The sequence below is a fragment of the Microtus pennsylvanicus genome, chromosome 1 (genome assembly GCF_037038515.1).
Source record: "Microtus pennsylvanicus isolate mMicPen1 chromosome 1, mMicPen1.hap1, whole genome shotgun sequence".
Classification (NCBI taxonomy): Eukaryota; Metazoa; Chordata; class Mammalia; order Rodentia; family Cricetidae; genus Microtus; species Microtus pennsylvanicus.
This window is the reverse complement of record NC_134579.1, coordinates 174,449,813-174,463,520: the sequence shown is the minus strand read 5'-3', so window position 1 is coordinate 174,463,520 and position 13,708 is coordinate 174,449,813. Positions and strand designations below refer to the sequence as shown.

At 37.2% G+C, this 13,708-nt stretch overlaps 1 protein-coding gene across 1 annotated transcript in view; it reads right to left on the bottom strand.

Moving 5' to 3' along the window:
- LOC142833851 (amine sulfotransferase-like) overlaps positions 1 to 13,708 on the bottom strand; it is a 150,385-nt gene that overhangs the window by 38,017 nt on the left and 98,660 nt on the right. The window lies entirely within an intron of this gene.

Here is a 13,708-nt window from a genome sequence, read left to right as displayed (position 1 = left end):
TTTTACTTTCACATACTCCCATAGAAGGAACATCAACCCCATGACAGCTGGACGTAATTCTATAAGATGATATCCCCTCTTCCAACAAAGTTTGTCCTCAGGGTTAGGGACATCAATTGGGGCTTGATTATAATTGATACAGGGTTGGGGCTGGAAAAAATTATGTAGGCGCAGGGATCTCTGTAAAAAAATGGGGGAATTGAATGGGATAATAGATTGTTATGAGCTTACTCACACTAATAATCACAGTGCATATTATTTATAGGCAATGTACATTGGCACAGATTCTTGTTTATTGATACAACTTAAATTATATTTAATATGTTCCTATTTTCACCTACAATATTTGGATATTTAGGCAAAGCTATTTTGTCATATTGTATGCATGTATGCTTCTACCTCTGCTTAAGACATTTTGCATATTGATACAATCCTAGGCTATATTTATTTATCATATTGCAAAATAAATTTTTACCTCTGATCAAGATACTTATACATTGTTTACATTTTGAGGTCATTTGTTGCACAGTCGTTTGAGATTGTTTAATATTCTAATATGAAGTCATAGTCTTTAAGATATATCGGTATTAAGAATTAAAGGTCAATAGTCATCCATGTTTGTCATACTTATAGTTAAAATAATCAAGTTATTTAGATACATAGAGATCGTATTCTGAATAGATAATCTTCAACTACTTCAATGAGCCATAAAATATGGCATTTAAATAACTTAGCATTCTGTTGAAGTGAGGCATGATTACTTTTGGCAGCATCGATCTATTCCTGAAAGAATATTGAGCACTGAAGACACTCTATTGGAGCATGTTTTCTTCTTGGCAAAACTGGCCTTTGGGAAAGGAACTGACCGTGCAGCTATTACTGACAAAATGCATGGTGTCTTGACAGGACAAGCAGGATACAAAAGAAACGACTGTCAAATCTTGCCAAGACAGGGAAAGATGGTTTGAAAACATTTATGCCTCTGAAAATCGTCTGTCAATTACTCTATCCTCAGCCAAAGTTGGTTGCTTCAACACTGCGAATGAGACTTTGAGCATATGCCCAAGTAGTAAGTTGTCTATGTCATTCGTTGCACATTTTGGAAGTTCCTTGATTGCACTTCCTGCTTACTCAGGTAATATCATTTTCTTTCTTGGGCATTCGATGGGCTTAAAGACTAGATAGACATAGATGCTTTCCTCTCCTGACTTGGCCAAGTTATTATAATAAAAGATGTATTCTATATCCTTAGGATAGAATTATTATTGAAACATTTATCACATGTTTCTTGTTTGTTATTGTTTGTTGTAATTCTACATTTTATACTTGATATTTGTTCTTATTGTATATAATTTTGTATTGACTTATAACTCTCTTATTTAAACAAAATGGTGAGATGCTATAGGAAATCATTCAGCCAGTCGCCTTTAAGTTACCTGCCCCATCTCCATTAATCTACATATCACCATGAAGTTCTGTCCTACCAGAAAAATTTATGCCTGTCTATCACTGGAAGCAGCTCCAGGGCATCTCCCTAACTCTGCCTTCCTCCAACCATGCTATTGGCCAAACCAGTTTTTTTTAAATTCATTAACCATTAACCAATAAGATCAACATATAGATAGAAGGACCTCCCATACCATTTCCCCTTTTCTGTTTAAACCAAAAGGAAGACTTTAACTTTAACATAGTAAAATTGTGTATAACATAACAGGTATCAAATAAAAATTACAGTTACAATATTTATATCTATTTTATACTCATTAAAACTAAGTGGTGCATGAGGTCCTTCTGACTCCATGGTGCATTTATTGGTCAGTTAGTAAAGAAATTGTCTTGGCCTATGATAGGGAAAATAATAAAGTAGAACTGTATGCTGGGAGAAAGAGGGACAGAGTCAGGTGGACACTATGTAGTCCTTCTGGAGATAGACTCAGGAACTTTAACTGATAAACCACAGCCATGTGACATTACATTGATTAATAGAAATGAGTTAAATTAATATGTAAGAATTAGTCAATAAGAAGCTAGAGCTAATAGGCCAATCAGTGGTTTAATTAATACATTTCTGTGTGATTATTTTAGTTCTAAGCTAGCCGGATGGTGGGGCAAACAAGCAGATGCTCCTCCAACAATTTGTTGTGCTAATGTGGTGGACTAAATCTATGTAAAAACTAAAAGAACTTGAAAAGAAACTCCAGACACACACAAAAAAATAAAGTTTTGCCTCATTTATTTTTCAGCTGTCAGCCTGCCACAGCTCCTTTAAGAGATGATTTCCTGATTCAACAGTAGCAAAAAACAAAACACATGCCATTTTGAAATGCGGGCTTTCAAGGCTGTCCTTCCAGCATGACCTCTGGCTCTTTCATGAGACCAAGTATATGGATGGAGTCTGTGAGCAGACTGCTGCAGCTTGCTTAATGGCAATGTGTACCAGCTTTGTGCCTGGAACTGAGGCGGTGTGTGTGGCTCAGAGGCGCAAGTGTCTGCATCATGCTGGACTGTGTAGAGTGAGAAGGCAATACTGTATATACTATAATAATGCAGCTTAAGATTTAGACTGGGTGGGCCAACAGTTACCTACCATATATACCCTAGTAATGGTACAGCTTAAGTTTTAATAAGCACTTATCATTTCAAGATGCACTCCTAGATAGTAAATAATTATTCATATGCAATAAAGAAAAATCTGGATGAGTCACAGTATTGAATAAATATATGTAGGCTTGGGAGACAGAAAAAATGAATATAGATAGATATAAAAGAGACAGATGGGGAGCTTGGGGAAATGGGATGGTTCGGAAAAAGGAAGAGTGGGAGCAGGGAAGAATATATCTTAATTAAGGGAAACATTTGTGGTTTGGCAAGAGACTTGACTCTAGAGGGGTTACCAGAGTTCCATGGAGATGTCCCCAGCTAGTTCCTTGGGAAACTGAGGAGAGGGAGCCTGAAATGGCCAGATCCTATAGCCATACTGATGAATATATTGCATATCACCATAGAACCTTAATCTGGCAATGGATGGAGATAGAGACAGAGGCACACATTGGAGCCTCAGGCTGAGCTCCCAAGGTCCAAATAGGAGCACAAGGTGGGAGAACATGAGCAAGGAAGTCAGGACCATAAGGGGTGCACCTACCCACTGAGATGGTGGGGCTGATCTAATGGGAGCTCACCAAAGCCAGCTGGACTGAAACTGAAAAAGCATGGGATAAAACCAGACTCTCTGAACATGGCTGACAATTAGGGCTGCTGAGAAGCAAAGGACAATGGCATAGGGTTTTGATCCTACTGCTTGTACTGGCTTTGTGGGAGCCTAGCCTGTTTGGATGCTTACCTTCCTAGAAATGGATGGAGGGGAGAGGACCTTGGACTTCCCATATGGCAGGGAACCCTGACTGCTCTTTGGACTGGAAAAGGAGCAATGGAAGTGGAGGGAGGGAGAGTGAATTGAGGGGCAGGGAGAAGGTGGAAATTTTTAATAAAAAAATTAAAAAAAGAAAGAAAAGAAAAAAACAACAGCAATGTACATCAAGTTAGAAAATTGTGGAAATAAAATTCTACTTAAGTAGAAAAAAAGAAGAAACATAATGTAGACAGTCATAGATTAAAAGGAGTAAAGAAAAATAAGCCAAGTAAAGATGGAAAATTCACAGATCCTGGATAATGCATATTATTGTATTTTCTTTGAATTTCATGACTGTGAAGGAGCTAAGTACAAGGAAACATTTCAATGTATGGGTTGCTTAGCTAAACCAGCATGTATATTATAAAGGTATCATGACTTCCAAATTTGGGTCTAAGGGTACATTGCTTTGGAAAAGAGCTTCTTCTCTTGTTTGTTTTTACAGAAGATAAGAAGCAGTGAATTGCTTCCAAACTGGTGTGGTTTGACAGAGCAAAATCCCCTGAAAGGTCACCATGAACACCCTCAAAATATTGCTTCACCTAACTGCTCACTGAGATGAACATTGCACACAGGATACACCATGAATTAACAGTGCCTCCAAACAGCAGGAAGAAGTTTAGACAGAACTACACACATATTCCCAAATAATATCTCTTTATATTTAAGGGGGATATGATATAGAGATTTGCATTGGTATGAATCTGAGTTTATTGTTATAATATTAAGGTCAATATTGTTATAGGTATATTTCTGCTCTTGATTACAATACTGTGTTTGTGCACCTCATTTAAAAATATATAGTTAAGAAATACAGGCTAATATATATTCATATGTAATAGTCAAGCTTGAAGTCACGTTAGTTAGATTTTCTGGATGTATAGAGACATATAGGTATTCTTCAGATGAATACATATTCTTCAAATCTTTCAGAGACCTTAAGAATATGACATTTCAAATGTTTTAAGAACTTAGGACATTTTATGACAGTGAAACACGTCTGCTCATGGCAGCACTAGTTACTTCAAAAGGAAGATGGGCATCAAAGAGGCTCCTTATGGAGTTGGCTAGCCATTTGGGCAAGAAACTCCTGTTTTCTGGACAGCTTAATTGGACATGTAGGACCCACAGAGAAATGACTGCTGAACTTGCCTAAAAGTGACATAGTCTTCAGGAGTTCCTGCTTCATGAAGAAAGAGAGGGACAAACTGCCAATATATGTGGAACTGTATTTGAAATTCCCTGATTCATGGAAAAGTTTGCTGGAAACTATGTGTCTGAAGGCTGAAGATGGATGCCCCAATGATACATAAGAACTTTGGGTGACTGTTCAGGCAACACACACATAACTATCACTTTTAAGGTAGCAGGTTGACTATTGCTTAAGGAAGGTCAAGATTGCACTAGTAGAGGTGACAGGGTGGAGGGTGGTGCTGTTATGACTGGTTGTCAGAGCTATTTGTCATTCTGGTACATTCTTGGGTGACACAGCATTTTGGGGCCTTTGCACTTCTTGTGGTCCTTTTCTGGCTCACTGCTCTCATTATCCATCCCTTTCCTTCTTACAGTCTTTATTCACTTGTTACTATTAAGCCTTCCCAGATTGCACTTATTTAAAATTGCAAGTGTGTGTGGGTTCTTAAACAGAGATGTCAACTCAGAGACTGTGAATGTATATATAGTAATAACTGTGCATAGATATGACATATTAACTGATATTTATACTTTGACTAGGTCACAGTTGAACAGTTGTTGGAATTGAAAAGAGGAAAGCCTGGACATTGTGCTTACTATCATTTGCTCTTCGATGTCCTTCCCAAGAAATGCAGAGACTGTTAAAGGAAGACATAGAGGCTGGTAGTCTCAGGCAGCTATGGAAATCTGTGGGAAATCTTAAACATAAGCAGTACCAGATAGGAGCAGTAGAGAGTGTTCATTCATCAGGGAGAAAGTTGTAAGTATCTCAGTATCAGGAGAGGTTGCTTAAAATATTTAGTTATAAAAAGAGGTTCTCTTAGTCTCCTCATAACTCATTCTATTTCATGAAATGGCAAATATATTTGGCTTTGATGTCACTGGATTTCTGAAATGGCTGTTTTTAAATTTAGATAGTACCTAAATGTCTTTCAGTAGCATAATTAATTTTCTTAAAATATTTAAATTTGTAGTTTTAAATTTTGATGTCAGGTAAGTGATCAGTAACAATAATGTGGTTAAAAAACTAGCTGTAACTAACTCAGGTGGTCTTAGTGTTTAGTACATTGGATTTGAGAGCGATATCTTATCCTTTGGCCTTCTGAGTATACTCAGTTCTAGAACAACTCTTGCTTTATCATTTACAGTTAAGTGATGAGCTCCAAATTACTGAAAAGTATCTGGGCATTAGAAAACCTCCACTGAGGTTGTAAATTCAGTGGCATCATAGCACACTAAGCCTAGACAATGCATGGGATCCCAGAATCTTAAGATTTTATTTTTTATTTTAATTTCTAATTGCATGTATTTGTGTGTGTCTAAGTGTAGGATTGTACATAGAGTGCAATACATAGGGAAGCCAGAAGAGGCCATAGATGCCATGGAGCTTCAGTAGCAGACGGTTGTGCGCTGCTGGATGTGGATCCTGGGAAATTCATTTGGGCCTCCTGCAAGAGCACTATGTCCTCCTAACCATCGAGCACATCTGCAGCCCTGGTGTGGGAATTCTATGAGAAAACTAAAAAGAGTACTTATTGAGAACTTCATATTTGTTTCCCTCTAAAGACGAGACAGAATACTCGAGAGGGACATAAGAAAGAACAGGTTCAAGGAAAAGGACTCAGATTTAAAACAAAAGCTGGATAATCTCAGATGCTTAACAGGAAATAAAAAGATAGGGATTGTTTGCTAGGTTACTCAATTTAAGTATGCTCTAAAAGATTACTTTGCAATGTATTTAATCCCCAATTATTTTAAATTTATTTTAAACTTATTTTTAATCCTATTACTAGTTTGGCCATATAAATGTACAATTCATTTTAATTCTTGTTATGGGTTCCGATGCTTGCTTTGCAGTGCACAGTAACTTTTGAGAGTACAGTGGTAATCAGGTATTGACTGGGCTCCAGGTGAACAACATGTTAACTGACTTTTATGTTTCCAGTTTTAGAAAGTGATTCAGTGTTTCTGCTAAAATATTAAACATGTCTTTTCTGCTCTTTACTTTTGACTTTGTTCCATTGGGATTGGAAGGGGTGGTTTGTTAGATCATAGCTGTGCATTTAAAAATTACAGCTCTCCTAAGGTCTTTACAAATATCAATGTATATAGCATCACTGTAAAGTAGATGGTTATAGTTCCCCTGTTTCAAATGAGGATGCTTACAGTGAGTAGTGAAGTCAGATCTGCAGTGTAGCAGTTCATCCAGCTCTTGGCCCTGTGTTGCCTCTTGAAGTAATCTGACTGATTCCTCCAGACCTAGTTATCATACTTTTAAAAAGTTGTACTAATTTTTTTAAGATTTTGTATGTGTATACTATGCATTCTGATTATTGTCACTACCTTCACCTTTTCTGATCTCCCGCACACACCTATCAACACACTTTTTCTTGTTTTTTCTTTTGGAATTGAGACAGGTCTTCTTACAGTGCATCCCTGCCTGACCAGGAAATCATTATGTAGAGCAGACTAGCCTCAGAAATCACAGATTTCGGCCTGCCTTTGCTTCTCCATGCTGAGATTACAGGTGTGCACCATCACGTACTCCCTTATTAAAGCTTTTAAATTATGATTATTTTTTATTTAAATTTGTATGTGTTTGTGTGTGTCTGTAGGCATTCAAAAGTTGTTTCTCTCCTTTTACCATATGCGTCCCAGTGCTTATAATTAATTTACTGGTTTTGGTAGGTATGGCCTTTTGTAACTGAGCCATTTTACCTGCCCTGTTGTTATATTTTGATAATAATTTACCTATTATTCACAAGCAAAGTTTGGCATTCAAAACTTTTTTTATTCTTGAAACTGTCTTATGATTGCCATAAGATATTTTTGCTGTGAATATATTTTGAATAACTTATTTATTTATGACCAGTCAAGATTTTTAAACTCTTGATAAACGAAAGAATAAATACCTTCTAATTAATGTTAGTTAAGAAATAATTAGATGTATACAAAATAGCCATTAGTCATATCACCAATTAAAAAGAAAAGAAAAATTTTTTAAAAGATCTCATTTTTATATTTGTGTGTGTTTGTGTGTGTGAGTGTGCCTGCAAGCAAACCACATGAGTGTTACACCAGAACATGATGTCAGAAGGCATCAGATGATGGCTTTAGAGCCCCTATATCTAGAGTCTTGGGTGATTGTGAGCCACCCAGTATATTTTGGTAACTAAGCTGACATATGTTGTAAGAACCGCATTACGAAACACTGAGCCATTTTGCTAGCTAACCTATTTCACTTTTTTTTTAACCTTTGAAACAAGGTTTCACATGGCCCAGGCTGGTCTTGATTGAGTTCACTGTGTAGCCTGGGTTAACTATGAACTCCTCATTCTCTTACCTCAATCTTATGTATTACGGGGATTTAATATTGTGCCTAGGTTCTTTTCACATCTTCATAATAGTTGATAATTTATCTCACTACATTCTTAGTTTTTATTTGGTTATTCCAGTACACTGAATTTTATTTAACCTAATTTGATTAGTTTAGCTTAGTTTAATATGATTTTATTTGTAAACCAAATTTGGAAGCAGCACAAACAATGAAAGTTTCCTTTATTCTTTTAATATCATTAACTCTATGAAAATTTATATATATATAAATATATATATATAATGTATTTTGATCATGTTTTCCTCCTCTATTTCCCTTAATTCCTCCCAGATCCTTTACCATCAAGTTCTCATCATGTGCTTTATTTATTTTTTTCCATAACACACAGAGTCCAGTTTTTGTCTTATATATGTCTGGATATAAGACCAGCCACTGGAGCGTGGTCAACTTACCAAGAGACACACCCTTAAAGAAACTGACTCTCACTCATCCAAAAGTCAGAACAGTAGCTCCTCAGCCAGGAGTGATACAGCTGGAATACTAACTCATAATAAATAAGGATTTTTTGTTGTTGTTGTTGCTTTTGAGACAGGGTCCTTCTCTGTAGTTTTGGCTGTCATGGAAGTCACTATGTAGAACACTCTGGCCTCGAACTCACAGGGATACACCTGCTTTTGCCTCCTGAGTGGTGGGATTATTTGCTCATAGCTCTGTCTTTCTTTTCACTTCTTCTTTGTCCCCCTGGTGCTCCTCCAACCCCCTCCCATCTATATCATTGTGAGTCAGCATTTTTACATTTGACAGAGTCCATCGTAGAATAACATTTTGTTTCACTCTATTTTGCCTTCATCTAGAATTTTTTGTATGACTTGACTTGAAAGTATGTATTAGTAATTCTTTAAAGTTTTAGATCACAATTTTCCATTAGGACTTTTCATTGCTATCTTGAAAAAAATCCAGGTTTTGTTTTCTACATTGAAATGATGATAAAATAAAGGTTTGACACAACAGCTCAGTTGTCAAAGAAACTTGCTGCCAAGGCTGAAAAACTCTACTTCAGGAAACACCTCTTAAAAAGAGAACTGAAATCTATAGCACACAAACACACACACACATGTACTCACAGATAAAACAATAAATCTAATTTTTTAAAAAAGATAACATAGTATATGCATTTAATTTCTAGGTTATAATTCATAGCTTGTTTTCTTCTTGATTCTTTTTCAAGGCCAGGAAACAGGCTTCTCAAGTGTTTACAGCAGAGAAGATTTTTGAATGAAATATTTCAGTGATTTTGCATTTATCTATTTTTTGATATTAAACTCTGATTCAGTTGAAGAATTTGATTTCACTTAAGTCAATGGCATAACATTTCAGTTATAAGTGCCTGTTAAGTTATACTTCTTAGTACTTTCTTGTCTGTAATTAGTTGAATAAAAGAACTGGTTTGCATTGTTGATTTTGAATTCTTGACCATGTCTCAAACTTGTTTTGTAGTTTACAAGCTAATGGATTGGACCATAACTTGTATGAGTTACTCTACATACTTAACACCTTTTAATACATTTAAATTTAAAGCAATTGTTTTAGGCAAGCACTATTATTAACCCCATGTACCCAGATGCCTGAGAAATTGGTGATTATTACAACAAAGAGCCCACGGCAGTTCACTGTATTTTCCACTGTTTGTCAATAAAGGAGGAAGATTTCTTTTGCTTCAATATTTCAGTGATGTGTGGGCTTACTCTGTGGTGAGACAACACCATGGCTGTAGTCTGCTGTGGTGCTAGAGCAGAGCCACTACCTCACTGTAGCCAGAAAGCAGAGTTTAGGCAAAAAGAGGCCAGGAACAAGCTATACCCTCTATAACATACATCTCCAATAAGGATATTGGATAATCCACAGATGACTGATCCACTGACAAGGTCAGACTCCTTCTGGTCCAATTAACTCAATAACTCCATCTACCAGTTGAGTCCACACTTTGAATACATGAGGTGGTGTTTTAGGGGATGAATTTTCGTTGGGTGGGTGGATCTTCTGTTATCATGAAATGAGTACCTCCTATATGTGTAGTGAGCACCTTAATATATACAAGCTTCAAAACCAAGCATTTTCTTGTTAAATATAACCCTCCTTCTCTGACAAAAAAATGTGTAAGGGGCCTGTAGGAGAAATGTTAGATTCTAGTCAGACAACTCTTGTATGTGTGTATACATGAGAATATTTTTATTTTTCCCAATAAGCAAAAGAATTGTTGAAAGACTTAGAAATTCACAGAAACTGTGAATATCTTGGAAAAATGTCTTAGAACCAAATCAATTATAGGCTACAGTATGGTGTCAATTATTAAAGCAGGAACAATCAAGTTAGAATTGTAGGATGCTTAAATTTCAGATTTCATAGAAAACACATCTGTTTGGCGTAGAACAAAAGTCCCCAAAGGGAATAGATACTACTGAGCAATTAAAAAGGTGCTTATTTAAAAAAGAAAACAAAAACCTGTGTGAAATTTTCTTTTTTTTTACTTTTTAATCACTTTATTATTGATAGTCATGCATGTATACAATACATTTTAAGCATTTCACTCCCCAAATTTCATCTGCCATCCTTCTCTTCTCCTGATGGAAGCCTTCTTTTCAACAGCTCCTTCTATAGCCCTACTTTCATATCTGTCTGTGTATGGCTAATTGTATTTCATGGGTTTCTACCTTTAGCACAGATGAGAGAAAATTATTTAGAGCAAAAAATAATCTATCTGTGGTAACACCACCGAAGGAAAAAATATACCTTACAAATAAGCATTAATTGCTGATTTATCCTCAGAGAGGGAATGAGGTTTCATGGTCCCTTCCCCATCCATGATGAAATGCTGAGGAGTCCAATATTGTGAATGTTTTATGCAGATGACTTCATGATGATAATGGCCATGTTATGTCATAAAAACATCTTCTTATTGCATAGCTCACCACCCTCTGCTTTTATATTCTTTCTTATCTCTTTTCCTCAATGCTTCCTGTTCCCTGGAAAGGGAGCTAGAGGTTTTTCACTAAGGGCTGAGCCTTTCACCATCACTTTTTCTCATGAATTCCAGTCATCCAGTCTCCCAAAGAGTCTCCCTATCTTAATCTGTATTTAATAGTAAAGCCACATGCTCTAAACTTTACATGTGTTTTGGGACCTACCTTAATACACTTTCTTGCTTGGTTGTAAAATTCTGCCTGAAGAAAAGCCAGTGAAATCATTAGTAAATGTATATTGTTGATGAGGTCTTGGTCATATCAAGGACCAATGCTTCAGCCTCATAGAAATGGCAAAACCTTCCTTGGCGTAGCTCAGAGGGTCAGCTAAGCCTGTCCTGGAGTATGGGTGTGAATGTTTGCAGTGAGTAGAGAACATAACACCCCGAGCTTTCTAGATGACCCTCTCCCACACCTCATAATTATGGTCTGAAGACTGACACCCTGCAAAGACTTCTATGCCTAACAAGATTAGTCAAACCTGCCTCCTTGTTCAGGTTTGTATAAAAACACTGTCTCCTGCTCTGACCGTATTCAAAATATTTGCCTCACTGTTCAAGTGTGTACAATAAAGACACTGAGATTCTGTGTTGCTGATGTTTCTCCATCAGAGAGCCCAGTTTCCCTTATTCCAGTTTTTCTGTGTGTCTGTGTGTTTGTCTTTTCTTTTTCCCCTCACGCCTATCGTATCAACCCACATAGCCCTGGCACCAGCCTTCCACATTATCCTGCCTCTGTTTGCCTCTGCAGGTCAACAATCAACCCTGCTCCCAACGTACCTTTTACTGGAAGTTGTATTCACCTTAAAATTCCTTCCAAAATGCGGCCCCTACTGCTGGGCACCCTTCTGATGTAGGAAGTCCTTCTGTATATGTGTTACTTTTATTGGTTAATGAATAATGTGTGTGTGTGTGTGTGTGTGTGTGTGTGTGTGTGTGTGTGTGTGTGTGAAATGAGTCCCTGTAAAAGATTTGTGTGTCAGTGCCACATCAGACTGGGCTAATTTCATCTTAGTCATCATTGTCAGAATCTCATCATCAGTTTCTTCATCCTCTGATATCAGCTGAAAGTGCAGTGACTTCTTGTGGCCCTGGAAGCCTGTTCTTCACTCACAATGGGATCATCCATTTCTGTAATTTCTGGTCCACTGGGGTATTCTTGGTACACAGGTGGCAGGTCTGGGGGTGTGTAATTCTCCACACTAAGCTTATGACCACAGCCTAGGTATATGTTTTCAATTTTCCTGTGAGTGAAAATACAATAAAATCATGTCTCTTTAAAAGGTTGACGCCTTTATACTAATAAGGTCTTTAAAAAAAAAAGGCATTTAAACTGGCAGAGTGAAATAGTTCCCAGTAACCCATCAATTACTGGCAATTACTTTTTTAATAAACTGCTAAGTCAGTTATGAAAAACAAAGCCAGGGGGATGGAGAGATGGCTCAGGAGTTAAGTCCATTGGCTGTTCTTTCAGAAGACCTGGGTTCAATTCCCAACATGACAGCTCACAACTGCTTTGACTCATTTACAGTGGATCTGGAATCCTCACACCAATGTCCATAAATTAAATTAAAAAAAAACAGGCCAGATCCTGTCAAAAATTCACTCTGTATCTATATCTTCCTCAAGAAAGGGCCTTCTCCAGTTATTCAGTTATTTAATTTTTCACTGACATTTTCTACAAAATTTGAAAGTTGTAGCCTTGACTGGATGAAGAATGAGGTGTAGCTAAAAACTGATTTGTTATTTTTTTCAGCCCAGATCATAGGAAATTGCAGATGTTTTGTCTTGTAGGCCTCACCCCACTTAGGACATGATGCATAACAAGTCAACACTCCCCCCAGCTGCCTTGCTAGTGGAACTTTCAGTCAAGAACTCTGCCCCCAAGCCTGGTCATGCATTGCTAACTCGAGAGCCTTCTGCTGTTTCCAAGGCTGGTCATGCATTCCTAACTCTACAGCCTTCATCTGCCCCCAAGGCTGGTCATGCATTACTAACTTAAGAGCCTTCATCTGCCCCCTAGTCTGGTTAAGCATTCCTAACTCAAGAGCCTTGTAGATGTTCTGTCTCTGGCTAGAAGGACCCACCACTACACATGATCCCACCTCCACATCCATAAAACATCCTCAGTTTTTTATCCCTGGGGTTCCTCTCAAACTCATGACCTCATGATGCCCATATATCAGTGACACACATTTCTGCAAATCCATTTCATCCTTGGAAGAGAATAAGGTGAGGGAAAAAGTCAAAACTGTCTCTTCCTCATGCTATCGTGGTAAATAATTAAAAGCTTGGTTTTAATTATTTTTTAATATACTATTTTAATAATTATTTGGGAATTTCACATCATACAATCTGATCATACTCACTTCTCAGTCCTTCCAAGTCCGCCCCCTAACACTTTTGACCCCACAAAAGAGAAAGAATAAAACACACATTCCAATTTATGTTGTCCATATACTCTCTGGAGCTTAGTCAGACTCGCAGTGGCCATTGATTTTCACTTTTGACTTAACTGTGGTTTCTAAATTTTGTCATAGAATATATGTCATCCTATTCTTCCCTCCATCCCCTTCTAAACCCCCTGCGTCCAACTCACTTTTCTTTCACAGAAACAAGGGATCAGACACACACACAAAGTGTTTTGTGTTGGCTAGCTAACACCTGATCATGAGGCTTGCTTTAATGGCTAGTCTAACCAAGGTAGTTTGGCTTTTCCCTACTTACTTGCAATTTCTGCTACTAATTA